The sequence below is a fragment of the Camelus dromedarius genome, chromosome 19 (genome assembly GCF_036321535.1).
Source record: "Camelus dromedarius isolate mCamDro1 chromosome 19, mCamDro1.pat, whole genome shotgun sequence".
NCBI lineage: Eukaryota > Metazoa > Chordata > Mammalia > Artiodactyla > Camelidae > Camelus > Camelus dromedarius.
In genome coordinates this window covers 43,039,707-43,052,922 of record NC_087454.1, presented here as the reverse complement: position 1 = coordinate 43,052,922, position 13,216 = coordinate 43,039,707, and the positions used below count along the sequence as shown (strand labels likewise).

Genomic DNA, 13,216 nt, shown 5'->3' with positions numbered 1-13,216 from the left:
AAGGAATTCGGAGTTGGCAGTGAAACAAGGCATGGACCTGTAGCCTACAGAGCTGTTGTCCCTGAAAGCAACAGCTGGCGCGTGGTTTACTCGTGGAGTTCAGCAGAAGAGACAGAGCAACAACAGACAACTTAGCATCTGGCGGAGCTTCGGCTGACTGCACTGCACGTTTGGATGGATTTCAAATTTGGACAGTGAGGCGGCTTCACACGAAAGGCAGGTGTATACATCATACATGCCCACACGTCTGTATGCACACACACGGGACACATACAGAGTATATGATGTGACTTTTAAAGAGCTGCCCCTGCTGGGTTTCCCACTGCCTCTGATCTCAGCGTTAACCTTTCCCTGGCCATGCTCCCAGGGTTGCTACGAGATTTCTTTGCAATGGAACATGCCCTTCGCTTCACAAACTTTCCCCAATTCTTTCAATGACATTAGGGGAAGAGCAGGGAGCTCTGTGAAGGGGTGGGGATATGGACTCGAGATACCCCTGAATCTGAATCCACACTTCATGGCTTATTTGTTATTTAACTTTATTTACATTCAAAATGCAATTGTTGCAGATCTCAGAAGTTGATTTACACTCACTACTGTGGCAGAATGTTGCGGTCAGTAGACCCACCACTGGATCCTCTTATTCAACACGTCCTTCAAATAATTCAGATATTACTGTATCACAAATGCCCATTTCTATATTTTGATACCTGCTTTTCAGTATAATTATCTTCCTTCTTTATTCTCTAAATCTTATGATTTTTAAACATTTTTCTGAGAAGTGTTCCACAGGCACTTTACATATGATAAGTTGATAAAGAGATCCTGGAGATCAAAACCACATTTAAATCCTGAGAAAAACTCAAATGTGCCGTATACATGGCTAGGTTTAGTCTGCTTCCTTTGTTACTTTGTTTAGTAATTTTTGTTTCAAACAACAAGATCCTACTGTATAGCACAGGGAACTACATTCAATAACTTTTAATAGCCTATAGTGGAAAAGTATATGACAAGGAATATATATATATATATATATGTATGTATAAGTGAATCACTATGCTGTACACCAAGAATTAACACAATCTTGTACACCAACTATACTTTCAACAAAAAAGTTGAAATAAAATTGGGAGATGAAACTTCCCCTGCCCAGGCTGCTGTCAGGATGAAACGACTCAAAGCAGGCCAGGTATTAGCAAACTCCCTAACACATCAAAACCCCATATGGGATCTTCTTTTTGAGCAGCACAGGCTAACCGGCTGTGGTCACCTGTAAATAAGGTTGAAGTCACTTAGACCCTTGGCTTGGGAACACCGTGGCCACAAGGGTGGGGGTCACTGCAGCACTTACGGGAATGACGGGGACAGCCTGCTCCTGACGCCGATCCCCAGGCCGCAGCCCGGAGCGCTGCAGTCAGGTCTGAGGTCCTGCCGGGAGCGCGCAGCTCCACAGCCACTCGGAGCCCTGCGGTGCGGGTGGAGCTGGGACCGCGCTCTTCCATCACCCTTCCAGGCACCCAGACTCGGGAGTCTCCTGGGGGAATTTTTCTCTGCCTCATAATTCCTGTCTCAGCCTCTTGTGGAATGCGGTCCAAGCCCCACGGAAGGAGGGCTTTAACCCTCCGGGACCCAAATCCATCACGGTTTGGATCCAGGATGTAACTTCCATGTTAACTCACCCGGTGCTCCCTTCTTGTGCTGAACTGCCCTCCCCCGTCGATGGCATTAGGTCGTATTAGAAGTCCCGACTTGCTTGTCCTTAGCTAAGGCTCTGAGCCTCTTGCTCAGTCTTCCTGAGTGGAACCACTCTTCTGTGGCAGAAAAGATTGGGCTGTCGTCTACCCATCATTGTCCTCGGTCTTTTGGGTTTTCTGTTGATTTATGGTTCTCGTGCAGGGATACCAACTTACACATGAGAAGCACCTGTAGACATTTTAAAAAATACAGACACTGGATCCTCCCCACTCTCCAGCCAAGGCTGGAAGCTTTCTCCCTCTAGCAGGGGTTACACAATCATTTGCTTGGGAATTGACCACACATATTGGCATAATCATGGTAAATTGCCCTTTACTCAGTGCTTGCCACGTGGCATTTTCTACTTCATGTTGTCTTTGTACGTTCATTATCACATTTAATCCCTGAATTATAGATAATCACCATTTCTGTTGAGGACACTCCTACTTGCTAATCTTGAATTCAATTATCTTTGATTCTCTTAATCTATTTCATTCCTGAGTTTCCTGTACCTGGATTTAAAGAGTGAATTATGGACACATGTATTTAAGATTCTCTTATTATATCTATCTGACTCATCCTCTAACCAAATCATATCTGGAGAAGAGAGATTTTCTCTTTTAAACATTTGTTTTTTCTTATTATATAGAAGTGCGTACACACTGTGGAAAATGTAGAAAGCATATATAAGAAAATTACAGCCATACATTATTTAAACACCAAAGGACAATGCTATGTCATGTTGGGCTTTTAACCATTTTTCTTAATATTTTATCATAAAATTTCCCTAGGGCAAGTTACTTAACCCTGGAATTGTACTAGACTTTTGTCAAGTACAGAATAACATTCCCAGAAATGACCCCAACATCAAAATAGTATGTGAGGCTGGGAAGGCCATAGGGCACTCAGCTTATTCTCTGAGTCCTACAAAGAATGCTGTTAATTCACTGATGTTACGCATTAGATGCCTGTGAGTCACTCACTCACTCAGCTGGCTCGGGCTGAGACCTAATTTATACCAGGTGCCGATCCAAGTGCTGGGGAGACCCCAGAGGGAGCCTGGATCACGGCATCACTGTCCTTCTTCATTTGCTCCCAGAATCCTACTCAACAAACCCACATGGGATTGGGGGGTGGAGGCAGGTGAGATATGGTAAAATTCATTTCATTATGTTCCTTTAGACATATTTAAATAGCATGAAAATAGTCACTAACTTTGATAAGTTTTCTTTTCCCTTCGTATGTATTTTTGAGGATGGGTATAGTTTTGGTGCAGCAAGAGTAATTGATAGATCTTTGGTATGTTAGGATTTTCTATGAAAAATTAAGAAGGAAACTGACACCTTATACAAAGAGAAGAGGCCGTGAGGAAAACACAAGCCACCCTCGAACTTGGCTACCATTCAGAATTTCTGGTATTCAAAAAAGGGAAACATAATTCAAAATATTTTCCCTAAATATTTTAGCCCAGAGTAGAAATACATGTAGGCAAAGTTCAGCTCACTGGAACCTACAACAATGTGCTTACTTAAGCGAAGGTATAAACAGACCACAGATACTATAATGCATCCTTTACTTTAAACTAGTTCATGTGAGCAAGTTTCATTTCACATGAATTGCTCAGTACCAATTTAGGAAATATATCCTTCTTGATTGGTAAAAATAGCTCACTGATAACCAGATTCAACAAAATTTAGTGTTAAATAATTAACCTATTTCCTTCAGGAAATGCTTTTGAGTAATCTGAGTTAAGTATTTCCTCTATCTGATCTATTTCTTTTCACAGAGAAAAGTAGTATTATTTGCACATGAGCTACTTTTACTCCTCTGGAGAAATCTGACTGTGAGCTCAGGGTAAGAGTTGTCTACTGCACAGTAGGGAAAAAAAGATTCACTTCAAGGCAAAGATCAGAATCTTTTTTTTGAGGGGCATGGTGAGCTGGGGGACAAGGGAAATGCCTTTGTTTAGAGACAGACCACAGTAATCCATCCTGAAGCTGAAAGATGAAGACCTTGTGAAGAAATGTGGAAGGACACACTGACACCCAAATGTGTTCACTCTGCAAAAACAGAAAGAAGGAAAGAAAAAATAATTTAACTGCCCTATAAAGAGAATGGACAGAAAATTGGTAATAAGGGAGAGTGAAGGAAAGTTAGGGAAGGGAGGAGAAACAGTGAAAGGGAACTTGGATGCGGTGGGCAGAATAGCAGGTTTCTGGAGCTTACAATGAAGGATGATAAGAAAAAAGTAAAGTTGAAAAAAGTTACAAAGTTTAAAATAGTTTAAAAATTAAAAGATGAAGTTAAAAAAATAATTATTTTTATAGTGGCATGGAAGATTTTAAAATGATGGAGGTTTTTTATTTCAAAATTCAAGTTGTTTGAGTTTCTCCTCCATGCTCCAAACAACAGTAAGACCTGCTTGTGTAACTGGTTTTGGGGGACACCACAGAGAGGGGTGAGCAATGCAGTTAGGTTGGCCAGGAGCAGAATGCTTTTGTGGAAGGCAAGACAGAAGAGAGATCAACAGTTTCATGAGGACAGAAACTCAAAGCCAGAAATTATCTTAAAAAGCTTAGTGTGGTGGGCAGAAAAATGTTCCCCCCCCAATATGTCTATGTCCTTATCACCAGAAAATAGGAAGAGGTCAGTTTCCCTGGCAAAGGGGGTCTATGTTTTCAGATGCGGTTAACGTTGCTAACCAGCCTACTCTAAGAGAGACGAGCTGGATTATAGAGTTGAGCCCATTGTAATCACCAGGGTCATTAAAGTAGGAAGAGGGAGACAGAAGAGGGGAGAGAGGAGAGGAGATTTGACCACAGGATCAGAGTCAGAGGCACACAACCATGCTGACCTTGAGAGAAGGAAAAGAGGTCACAGGCCAAGAGACGTAGGTGGCCTCTGGAAGCCAGAAAAGTCAAAGATACAGTTTCCCCTGAGGCCTTCAGAAACAGCCGTGCCAATATTTTTACTTCAGTAGGCTCCTGCGTTCAAGAACCCTACAAGGTTAAATTTGTGTTGTTTAGTGAAGACTATTTCTTTTTTCTTCCTACTACCATGTCATTTGGGGATACATGTTACAACAGAAAGCGAATACACTAAGCTCCTTGAAATGTTCAGAAATTGCAGATAACACTGGACTGTCCACTTTGATATGGGATTGGGCTTATGTGAAAATCCAAAGGAGAGTGTGACCTTTGCTAACATCTGTTTTTCTCATTTTTAGGAAGAGAACAGTAAGTCAAAACCTCTGTAGTTATTATTTTAGACAAGTGTCTCTTAAAACATTATGTAGCCCTGTGCCTTAGGACACCAAGAGAGTCTCTGTTCTTAGAAGAACATGAATTCCGTGAGATAGGGTCTTACATCTGAGTCCCACAGTGGTCTCTTATTGGCAATTAGAACTTGGGCAAATCATTTACCCTCTTTAAGCCACAGGATCTTCATTTGAAAAGGAAGATAAGAATAAGGATTGTTTGGGTGATTAAATTGTACACACACACACACATATATGTACAACATTTAATACAGTGACTAACATATACTAGGCACTCAACAAATTCCTGTTATGGATTTTTAAATGCATGTATAAAAGGAGGAGAAAGTTGCAGGAAGTTGTGGGAAAACTTAGTTCACGGCCCCAAAAAGGGCCATCTCTCAACGGGCTCTGATCAGTCAGTCCCCAGTGATGGGCTAATAAGCAGAAACTATAGCACTTGAGGATTTAATTTAAACATAAAAAGGAAGATATTTAAACATAATTATTAAACAGGAGGTATGTTTACACTGTTGGCTGGATCATCTTATCTGGAGAGCTTTAATAAGCAGAGAGTCTCCCCTGTTTTAGAGATGTTCATGCAGGAAAATTACTTGGATGGGTGGGCCGTTCTCACCCCAAGATCACATGACTTAGTATTCACGGAAGTAACACCTCTTGTATGTTATTCCAGATGGACTGTCCTCCCATGATTATTGTCAGCTGCATCATCAGTTCAAGGAGACAGCCACCTGGGTCACACTGGAATATTAGAAAGAAAATCTCATTTAAATTTTAGATAGCTCTAACATGAAATAAAGTCATTATTTTATGCCTAAAAAAATCTAAGGAACAGAGAGTAAAGACACTCTTCATTGGGCAACTAAGAGAAAACATGAAACAGGTTAGACTGTCCGAACACAAAGCTGTATTCACACGTCTTCATTTCTGTATTTTCACAGCCAATACACCAGATCTCCAGGATAAGTCACAAATCTGCCCTTAAAGAATGTGATGTAGAAACACGAGGAGTAGTAGTTGACAAACTGGAAGAAGAACACCTTCATGGCTAGGTTGTTCCCACAGTCAGTCTGGTCCTTGGGATCTCTGTAGCTAGAATAAAGAAAAGTTAAGTCTGTAAAACAGTGAACAGCCTTGAGACCCTAATCAAAGCCACGGACACATGAGTTAACACGCTAAATATGTATATATATTTATATATATATATACACACAATTCACACTTTTTTCATATAAGCAGTTTTGAATTCCTTAACATAGCTACTATGTTAATTCCAACTGTACACACTGTTGTAAGAGTTTCTCCCACTATGAATGCAATATCACACAAGGCAAAAAAAAAAAAAAGTCACCCATTCTTTAAAATTTATAACCACAACAGTATCCAATGGGCAAGAACTGTCCTCTGTCATGTGTAAGTTGAAAGAAAGCTACTTCTAAACATCCTGCTAAATGAAATTCTCTTGTTTCCCTGAACGGCAGGAAGGTAGGACTATTGAAGAAAACAAACAAAACACGGGGCAACTTGCTAGAAGCATTTGGGGAACATAAAACATCCTCCTAGTTCAAAATTTGAATTGGTCTTAGTGTTTTCAGAAGATGACCACTGAGCAGACAACTGGGAGAACGACCCAGCCACATGCAGCGTGTGGGAAGCAGTTAACTAGGGCCGCTAAGCCGCTGGCTGGGATACAAGCCAGAGAGAAGAAACATTTGTTATAGAAGCCACAGCTGATGAGAATGGAGCTACACTAACAGGAACAGCATGGGGGGAGGACACATAACAGTGTGATTACTTGTCCTCTCTGTAACGCACAAGCAAATCTGCCACTGGAACCACGACCCTCTTCCACTTATTTGCAATAGAGAGACTATTTACTTTCAACAATAGGGTACATGATCTAATGTAATTGAAATTATTATTAAGCACTGACCTGTTTACACAGAGTTTGGACATTCTAATGCTTCGTTTGTCCCTTTTACTAATGCAAAGCTGGAGCTAATTCAATTCTCACATAGGCTAGAGAAAATATGTTTACACTTGAACTTTTCTAAAGACTCTAATGTACTGGAATTGAAGTGCCTAAAAGATACAGTCTCTGTTTTGACTTGGTTCTAAAACTGGTGTAGAAATGACCTCAGCCACAGGAAGAGCTTACCAGAGTCAGTCATCATGATTGCCACTTTCTCATATATGGTGTTCAGGGTCACGATGATGATAAAACTGATGAGGGAAGCAGTGATGGGCATGGCCCACCTGCACAGTCAAGTACTTCCGGAACTGGTCGCCTCCATTCAGGTTCTAGGGAAGTTTTGCAGAAAATACAATGAACACTGAAAGTCCGTAGACAATGATCCCAATAACACAAGCAATGGTCAACAGGGCCTGACAACCCAAAAACCCAGCAGCATGAGACTCACTAATGACCATAATTTTACACAGAAAACTGCCCACAACCCACGCTTAAACAGACAACATGCATGTCCTCTAAACCTCACATAAACGTGAGAAGTGATGTAAATCTCACATAAATGCCACAAGAGACGTGAATATCCGGCATGTTAAACTTTAGGGGAGGAGGAATGAAGGATGTCAAAAAGAATGAGTGCATCCACTAATGTAACATGCTGACAGCAGGAGCAGCTGTGTGCAGGGCATAGGGAATAGATGGGGACTCCAATTTCTGTGAATTTTTCTGTAAACCTAAAACTGCACTAAAGAAGGAAGCCTGTTAAGTATATCTTTAAATGGCTGAAAATGGAGTCACTGGTAGCATGTTCTTTGGGAGACAAGTCTGTGATAGCAGAACCAATGAAAATATCCCTTCTACATCTATAGAATTACTTAGGTTATGAACTAGTTGTAACCCATGAAGGGGATATGCTTCCTTTCAAGGGAGAACCTATCACTGATTCAGGGGTCAGCAGGTGCTAGCTGTCATCTTCATTCTGAATAGGACCAGTGAAGCTGTGGACATGCCCTGAGGGAAATAGTGGAAGTGACAGCAGGTCTCTGCTGATGAAAGCTTCACATGCTTTTCATACTCCTTGAGATCTTAAAATGGCAGGTATTCATACTCCCTGCATTTGCACAAGATTCATGTCCCTGATCCATTGTAGTTTGACTGTGTGGACCCAAGGGCAACGGGGGTGTCTGAAGCATAATTTGCACGTGGCTGATAGTGTTTCAGCTCCTCACTAGGCAGGTATTTTTCTGCCCACTGAAGAATGCACATTAAAGTTCCCATTTTTAAACTGTTTTCCTTCCATCTACGTTCTTGGTCATAGTCCAGAAGCATGAACTCAGTGTCCGTGGCCGCTCCTGATGGCTGCCCCAGAGAGAAAGCTACAAAGAATGTGAATTTCAAGACTAAGTGAACCACATCATGTTATTTACAGTAACAGCGGGAGGCTGGCTTGCACCTGCAAGGGAGAGCAGATGGAGTGTTTACAAGCCCCTCCTGGAGCCACACTCCTGCATCTGGATCCCAGCTCCGATGCTAGCTGTGGGGCCTTGTGTAAATTTTTTAACTTCTAGAGGCTTCAATCTCCTCACCCATATAATGGGGGGGATAATAATAGCAATTTATAGGACTATTGTGATGAGTCAATGATTTACTAATTGTGAAAACAATTAGAACATTAACCACAGGCATGTGAAAAACTCTACCTAAGTATTAGCTATGAATATGGTGACCAAAGTCTTAAAAAGGTGTTTTTCTTAGTTTTTAAGCCATCAGTTTGTAGAGAAAGCATTTTATTTTCTCCTCTACTCTCTTTCATCATCCTTTTCTTCACAGTAAGTCTTCATGATTGTGAAAGGTATAACTTTTTGGTGTGTGTGTGATTAAATGTGAAAATTAGTTAAGGCTGAGAAAAATGTATTATAGAAGGTATATAAAGCCTTTCCCACTTGTACAGCACATATAGGCCATTTAAATGCTATGCATTTTTAAAAAGTCTGCATAATAATTTTTTAATTATTTATTAAGTAATCTTAATAGTTAAGACTCTTTAAATGCTTACTATTGCTTCAGCACACGTCTGTTTTTCTAAATCCTCACAATCACCCTGTTGGGAAGGTAATATTATATCTCTTTTACAGATGAGGAAATAGAGCCATGTGGAGATGATGCAATTTCCCCAAATGAAGCAACTATTAAGTGAAAGAACTGAAATACTCAAAGAGCCCAAAGACACACTAACTGTATAGCACTGTCTCCTACATGGTCTGTGAAATTAATTGTAATTCATTTCAGAACTTTTACAAACTTGACACATTTCCATTTTTCTTCCAAGCACTTAATGGGTTCAATATTTCTTATGAAACAGGAAAGCTTTCCATTCTCCTTCCTCAAGTTTCTTCGTATTTATCATCTTTTCTGATCATAACTTTAACATTTGCTCATTAAAGAAAATTTGAAAGTACTCAGTAGTGGACAGAACTGTTGTCCTGGATCTGTCCCCAGTCTTAGAAGAGGACCCAGATTTTGCTTTAGGATAAATAACCTCCCTTTTGTTTTTAGTCCTGTGATTTAAGCTCGATTAACCCACTCTTTCTGAAGCACCAGAGGTAGATCTCAGTTGGTTTAAGACAAATAATACCCCTCATTGTATTGGCCTCGCACATGATTGGAGAATTGGCAAATAACCCAGTATGAGCCACTATTATGTGAGGAGATACGTACTTGTGCCCATGTGAATGATAAGCTTCCTGTATCAAGAGAGGAAGCTGCCAAAAGAGACCTCTCGGTTTGGAAGGATGATCTGGGATGCTGAGTGCCTAGAAGCAGCATGCTGAGACATCATTGGACACAGAATGAAGACAGGACAAGACCAGCCCTTGACATCATTTGGGCTACAGTATCTCTCCTTGACTGAAGCCAGACCTCAGATCTGAGGTTTTCATTTACAGGAACCAATAAATCCCATGCATCCCCATTTTTTGGGTGTTGTTTAAACACATTGGAAATTGATTTTGTCACCTACAATGAAAAGAATCCAACTCTGAAAATGAATAAAAAATAAAATAAGAAAAATGCTTCTACCTATAGACATAATTCCTTCAGAAGGGTTCATTGTTTGTATATTACAAATCATTTTATATATTAATTTTATTCTCAAGCCTATCGTAAGCATAACACTTTGACATGCCATAAAATATTTTCATGGACACACTTTTTCATGGCTGCATATTGTTCTACTTTGTGAAGGGTTGGAAGAATATTTTGGCTGAGATTTTATATATATATATATATATATATATATATACACATATAAAAGTATGTCTGTGACTTGCATCCATACTGACTTTTCCCTGCCATTTTGAAATACTTCCTGATTAAAAGTTTTTCAAAGCTGAATTAGTGGATTAAAGCATATGAATATTTTTGACTCTTGATATCAACTGCCAGACTGCTTTCTAAGAAAGCTTGAGGAGTACACCAGAAATTAACACAGCATTGTAAATCAACCATACTTCACAAAAAATATCCAGTAACCTAGGCATGGGATTGGTGATCACTGGCATTTCATCCTCATAAACAGAGCTGTGTCACTTGAGAGGTGGAAAACTACTTCATTTTGATGTGCACTGAGTGAATTACCATTGGAGTGTGACATCTATTTTTTCTTTGTGAATGTGTGTTCCTTTTCTCTGCCTTCTACTCTCCTGAGATTTTTTGATGTTACCTTTGAAGTGATCTGAACTCTCTATGTATTGAAGGAATTAGCCCCTTGTTGGATTTGTAAACAAATAACATCCTCTGGTGTTTTGTTTAAAATTAGGATGCTTCTGATGCATGGAAATCTTTGTATACTTTCCTCAGAAACTTACTGCTCATCTAGAGTTTGTGTAAACATCCATATTTATTTCTCGTTTTTTTCTAATTGTGTTAATTTTTAAATGTTTCTGGAATTTATCACAATATATGTTTCACTGTATGATTTCAATCTTTTCTTTTCCCCCCAAGTAGCTAACGAGTTTTCCATTCACTGAATAACCTTTATTTATCTCCCTGATTTGTAATGCCTTCCATCTCTTATATTAAATTATTATTGATATCAGAGCCCATATCTGGACTTCCTGTCCTATTTTCTAATCTGGCTATTCTTGAACTACTAAAAGTCTAATTATCTTATTAATTATTATATTACTAATATGATTTTATTCACAATAAACCCCAAATCAATTTTATAACTTCTGATATTTTGGAGTTATGATATTTTAATCTAGAATCATGTGATTAAAGCTTCTTTTATATCTTTCAGTAGTTTTTACTTTTATTTTATGATAGTTCCTACTATCCTTTTCTTAGGTTATTCTTAAGACATTTTACCTTGGTTGTTACTCTTGGAAAATTTTAGAAATCTTAATGCCTCCATCTGGTCTCTTAATCAGACCCTGGAGAATCCTAAACCACTGATCTGATTTGAACAAATGAGGTGAAAAGAATTGGGGGAAGCACTGTGAGCAGAAGAGCCTGTGGAACCTCCAGAGTGGCGCCCTGCATTGGCTCAGATGTTCTCTGGAAAAAGTTTTCTCTATGAGACTTCATAGTTCCCAGCTTGATTTTCAGTTTTCTCAGGATTTCACAGTAGATTTTAAAAAGTCTGTGGCAGGTTCTTACCCAGAAAAAGAGCACTTGCACAAAGGGTTATATGTATACACTTTCCCCAGGTGGTAAATGGAACACGCTCTTCTTCCTAATTAAAAAAACAAGTTAAGTCAATCAAGGGATTACACCAATGAAATGACTTTTCTCCTAACTGGTCAATAAATCCTAAACATAATTTAAAAAAAATAATTTTCAGACCTAGCCTCATTATTTGTAATTGCATGGGTTTTTTCCTGTTTTTTTTTCTTTTCTTTTCTGTTAACGATGTCAAACAAACAACAAAATACGTACAGTGTTCATTTTAATACTCTTTTTTGAAAATGCATATGTGAACAGTAAACTGTTTCCCTGCCATTGTCTGAGCTTGGGGATCTGGGTACCTGACGAGGCCAAGCTGTAAAGCTCTACTCCTGAGCTGGCCTTAGATTTCAGAAGTGACGCTAGTGACAGCAGAGTCCGTGCAGGACAGAATGTTTCACAGGTGTCGGCAGCTAACTGGTCTCCACTGTGTGTTCCTTTGTTGAGCTTTATGTGTTTATTGGCAAAAACTATGAAGTTTTAGAGTTTCCATTTTAGAGTTTATATTTATATTTCATTTTTAGAGATGAAATCAGTAAGACTCAAGTTTTACCTGGATAATGAAAGCAGATATAGTATAATAATAGCTGTCACTAAGTACATGGCCTTTCCTCTGTGCCAGGAAGTCTTCCAAGTATATTCTGCACATAAATTCAACCCGTCCTTACCATAGTCATGAGGAAGCAACTCTCTTATTCTGATTTTATAGGAAACTATGGTACAGAGAAATTAAGTTGTCCAAGATCACTCAGGAAGCAAGCTGCTGTGTTCAAATATGAATTTAGGCAACTTCATTTTCAAGCTTTCACTACCACAACGCTGGCCTCTCTAAACAATGGAGCATACTTTCGCAAGTAAAGTAAAATGCTTCAATTAAAAAACTAAACAAAAAAAATTAGGCAATTTTTTAAATAAGGAAGAACAATAAAGTGAAATGAGTTTTCATCTTCAATTTTTCAACAAGCATGTTCTACTGAAAATTTAAACTTATTAGCTGGCAATTTTAAATTTAAAATTGGCAGTTTAAATGACCAAAAAACTTTTCTTCAGTATTTTTTTGTATGCTGCCAATATGATACGTTTTTGTTTTTCAGGACTCAAAAGCATTATGAACATCTAATTTTGTCTAAGTTTCAGCTTTCAACTCTGAATGTACAGTCTTTTACCAACATATGCTTTGACTCCCATCTTCAGTTGTAAACAATGGGAAATATTCATAATGGGGATTATTAGAAGCTTATTACATTGTAAAAGACAAATGTCACATTCTATTGGTAGCTGAACCTCATTTCTTTCCATTTATAAAAAGAAGAGTTTGACCTGCTCCTTCCAGAACTTTTCAGTGCCAACATTCTGTAGATCTGTGATTCAATTTAATAAATCTATAGTTGGAGACATTTTCAGATGCTCCTAGTAAAAGCATTTTCTTTCCAAGAGTTATTCATGCTCACAACCTACTGTCCTGCTGCTGCTGACTGCAAGTACCATTAGCTCTAAATTATCTCAGCTGA

The 13,216-nt window shown here is 39.0% G+C and overlaps 1 long non-coding RNA gene across 2 annotated transcripts in view; it reads right to left on the bottom strand.

Moving 5' to 3' along the window:
* Positions 1 to 1,560: 1,560 nt before the first annotated feature.
* The window catches only part of LOC116151041 (uncharacterized), a 37,151-nt gene continuing 25,495 nt past the window's right edge, over positions 1,561 to 13,216 (bottom strand). Inside the window, exons 3-6 of one of the 2 annotated variants that reach the window (XR_010376760.1) lie at positions 11,640 to 11,715; positions 7,170 to 7,312; positions 5,655 to 6,103; positions 1,561 to 1,923 (exon numbers count right to left, since the gene is read on the bottom strand). This is a non-coding gene — a long non-coding RNA (uncharacterized LOC116151041). The remainder of the gene's footprint in view (positions 1,924 to 5,654; positions 6,104 to 7,169; positions 7,313 to 11,639; positions 11,716 to 13,216) is intronic. The other variant, XR_010376761.1, reaches the window with a different exon arrangement.